Genomic DNA, 4,881 nt, shown 5'->3' on the forward strand with positions numbered 1-4,881 from the left:
AAACTTACTGCAGCACCGTGGTTTGCATTCCTCATTAAAGTGTTGCTCGCCGAAATACCTGGCGTAAAACCAACACAACACTTCTTTCATTTTTATTTATGTTTTTTTCCTTTTTTATTTATTTTTTATCTTTTGGTCACAGGACAAGCAGTTCGCATGCACGGTGGAAATGATATTGGTGGATTTTAGAGCAATATTCACGGTTGTCTGGATATGACTCATTTGTCTCTCTTTTTTATCTCCCTTTTCTTTCACACCTTGTAGAAATTCGTGAAATTGTCTGTACTGAACAAAAATGAAAGTGGAGTGGCAGGATGGAAGGGGCCACTGTTGGAGACAGAAGACACAAAGGAGTAAAGCATGAACCTCAGGAAATCTTTGGCTACCACTGGAACCAGTTGTTCGTTTTCAGTGAAATCTTCTTAACTGTCTAGGCCATCAGATGATGTTACGTCTGCACGTGGAGGCAAAGCTTGCGGTAAAATGGAGTTGTAAAAATCCAGTGGTAGAGACGCTTCGATTCCGAAATTTCAGAGAAACCATGATCTTTGTAAGTAAAGAAGGAAGTGGGACGGTGCAGTATGTTTGCCTACAGACAGTGTCCAATCACCTTTCGGTGATCATCTGCAGCACATGCCTATTCTGTTAAAAAATGAGTAGACTTCCTCGACTAGAAAAGCTGTAGCTGAACCAGCCGCACACACCGTATCTGCAGGGTGCGTCAATTATTTCCTAGTTCCAGGTTTAACTAGCTATTCAATGACAGAACAACTTTGTATGAAAATTTCAACGATTTTCGATTCTTGGTAACAAATTACCACCAAATCCTATCTAATTTGAAATTGCTATTTTGTTGTTAACACATAGTGACAGTCACTCTCACTAAACAGTTCCTCGAATCTACCCAACCAGTTATCAGAAAATTTACATACGGATTTTCTGTGAAATAGAACGCCCTCTCAATATTCCACAAATTGGGCACTTTGAATATCAGTTCCTGGTCGTGACATGTGCAACACGCGAAGCGTATTTAAGTTATTCACACAAAAAAATCCGGAATTCGAACATCGTTCTTTCGTACATACTATCTGACATTCCACGATCTTTCCTAGACTACTACTGCGCAAAATTAAAACATCTTTTCAGAGGTAATTGTAAACACTTCCGGCCGTCATAATCCCTGAGCCCTGAATTCCTTCTAGATTTCACAAAGTAGCTACTTAGCACACAAAAAGGGAGCGCATGCTCTCACTTCTGACTAGTAGAGATCTATTATGCCCTATCAGCTACATCAGCTACACGTTCTAAACCTCGCTCTCCCCACTCTTTTACTTTGAATCAGTCACAAGAAGTATCTTTTAAAGTAGGTCATTAAATAAACAATTTTAGAAAACTCACAAATTACAAAATAAAATCCGCCTGTAGCGGATTTCTGGAGTATGTTTCTCATTTACCCAGTAATAAACAGGTGAAATACCCATTACTGATTTCCCCAAATGTACATGACTCACTCCCACTATCCAGATACAAATTCCCTCGATATCATACGCCCACATAATACTAATGCGTATAATCACATATCACATTGCATCACATTTATCCCATCGTGAATTTTAAGAAACAAGCACATGAAATTAACTGTAATTAACAGAAAACAGTGCATCATATGATGAAAATTTTTACAAAAACGTATTTTTTGTCTGCTTAAGTTTTCATTGCCTATATGTTACCGCCACCTCTCTGTGGCCACCTTAACTGCTAGGACTTAGCTAGATGATAAGAACATATATCTGTCACGAAACAGCTGTGACTTACCATATGTGTATGGCTACTTGCTATTGACCTCTAGAGGAACGATGTACGGCACTATGCCATAAAGACTTATTATAAATACGTTTACCAGAAGATCTCATCAGTCATGACTGCCGTTTTCAACTTGACAAGGCGTGAGATCTAGCGATTTCTGTAACATCTTCATAAAGAATTTTTTTCTCCGGATGAGGAACTATTTGTTGTAGTCAATTCCAATATCCTTGCAAAAATACTTCCTTAAACTTTTCGGAGTTATCGTGTTGTTAAAAGTAAAGTAGAATTGTATGACATGAATGACTAGGACAGCACGAAGGGCTTGTTCAGACACCTAATTGGAAAGACTGTCACTATCCTCCGTGCCCACAGACACCCTGCTTTTGTGAAGTATGAGCGCCTTGTGTACACATGTATCTGTTAAGTGTGTTGATAACTTCAGACGTGTGTGAGTTTAGTGTAGTGTCATGTTTGTGTTGGAGATGGGGAGGGTCTAAACACGGTATTGCCGCACAGCCTACTCCTCACAAAAAGCATCAATGGGGGTCGCCGAACTTAAAGTCCCCATCTGACGTATGGATCACCATCAAATAGTGTCGTACATCTGGAGAGAGGTTTGGAATTTCATCCAGGACATTGTCACAAAGACGACCAGGGACTTTACACCACCACCCCACCTGTCCCTTTTGCCATAAAGGCAAAGGGAAAATTGTCAACAGTTCACAGTGTACCCGGACATTCACCCATCCAAACACTGACCTTGTCTGAGACAGCTTACCTTTGGTGGTCTGGAAGGTACCATTGTATCTACCTCGTCACAGCCGTTGGCATAGTAGTGTCACAACCTAAGTATATTTTCAATGGTTTTACGTCCAGCGTTAATCTTACTACCAAGAACCTTATGGTTACTTTCACAAACTAATTTTACAGCAGCAACTTTCTGTTCGTTTTTATGTAGGTCCTCTTTTATTTGATATATCCCTTCCATGCATCCAGAAGCCTTCTCTCTAATAATCTTCGTTAATTGACATTTTACACGTTTTTTGGGCTGCTTCCACTTATTCTTAACTTGAGAAACTTTTTCCTCAACGCTTGTGTCAAACAAACGCAAATCTGTCACCCACATTTGCTTTAATTCGGCAGTCTGGCGTTCTGTTTTTCAATTAATTTGAATTTAAAGTTTTTATAATCACCAGTTTAGCCACTGATGCTAATAGACTGTCGGTAGATTTCCTCGTCAATAATACTGAACAGTTGTTCTTTAGATTTATTTAATTTTGTTGACCTCATAAAATTCTTTTTTGCTGTTGCTATCAGTACAACAGTCACTTAATGCACACTTTCTGTTCCATTTTCTTCACATGTTACCTCCTCTTAACAGGCAGCAAATCAGCTTTGGCTTATGCTTACATAGGTTCTTGCTCATTACCTCAAATTAAATACCTTCAAACACATAAGTATCAGTAAAATATTTCAACTGATTGCTGTCAAAGTTTATACTACGTGCCATACTTTCATTTCTGTGCTAATTCTGAATTCATAACCGGAGATTACTGAGGTACAACTTCATCTGAAACATTACTATTTTGTAATTACTGTTCTTGTCTGACTGGCATTCACACTAAATTAAACCTCATCCCCTTCTTTTACAATTACAGAACTGTCACCCACTTCCCAAGTCTTCTAATACAAGCGAGTACTATACAAAACGGATTCTTCTTCCTGAGATTACAAACTCATCTTGATGTTTTCTTCATGTTCGCGATTTAAAATTTGTTGGATGTAAAGTAAAACAAGGTGCTATAGGTAAGCTAATTTATGGCTCAAAGCGGGCATCAAGATCTTTTAATTTAATGTTTGACACACCTTTTAAACATCTAGGCTTTACTCAAAGCAGTGCTGATGGGGATCTATATACATACAGGAACTTAAACACTAAGATTTATGTTGTGTTGTATATAGATGATATGAGCATTTTAGGAGATGAAAATGAAAATTGAATAATTCAAATTAGCTTTAAAAAGTAAATTTCAAGTGAAAGACACGAGACTGTTATTGGCAATTAAGATAGATAAGAGGGAGAAATTTGTAATTTTGAAAGTTTGTCTGGAAAATCAGTTGAAAAGGTTTGGTATACATTAATGAGAGTCAATTCACACACGAACCTGTAATAGAATTTCAGAGAAGTTAAGGATGTTAAGAGACTTAATGAGGAAGTGCCTTACAGAGAATTGATATGATGCATTCTTTATGTAACTCAGAAAACACAACCTGATATTAGCTATGATATTAATTATTCCATTTGTTATCAATATGATCCAAAGAAATCACAACATATCACTCGCAACTTGTGTTGTAGGTTTGAAGATTTGTTGGGGTATGAGAGACTCATAATTTACGAAGACAATCAGTTCGGTATGTCTCCTCCTTAAGTCGGAAATATTAAATACTAAAAGGCTTAGATGGTAAGTTTATTACGAACTTGTGCTTAGACAGTGAAATAGATGTCAAGCACATTGCCACAGAAAATCAATTAGTTCACATTTTTACAAAATCTTTGTGCAAACAAAATTTTGAAAAATTGTCACTAGGACTAGAAATGTGTAAGGTTGCAGACGAGTGTTATACAGAATTGAGGCAGAGTAGGAAGAACGTCAATTCTGTATTGCGCTCCTTGTGGTTCATCTTTGACAATGTAGAATCATTTACTTGTTATCTACAATGACTGGCTATATTTTTGTTCTTTGTAAAGTGTCTCTGACGTACTGGTCTTTCACAAGTGAATCAATTAATTAAAACTGAAATTTCCTTTTTCTAATTATAACACAGAGTAAATAGTTGGTAGGTTTAAAAAGTAACTATCGTGTAAGCGTTTTTGTATTTCTGGTTTGTCAGCTTGGAATATCGAGATGTCAGAACAATATGAAAGAGACTGGAATATTGTTCTTTCTTCAGGAAATAAATTAATTAAAACTATATTTTTTGCTTGCTCTGCTGCCACTCTTTTTGATCAGAAAAAAGCCTCAGATGGAATAGAGCAACTACTAATGAGTAGGTCATAGATTTGAGAGATCA

Source organism: Schistocerca americana, chromosome 4 (genome assembly GCF_021461395.2).
Source record: "Schistocerca americana isolate TAMUIC-IGC-003095 chromosome 4, iqSchAmer2.1, whole genome shotgun sequence".
NCBI lineage: Eukaryota > Metazoa > Arthropoda > Insecta > Orthoptera > Acrididae > Schistocerca > Schistocerca americana.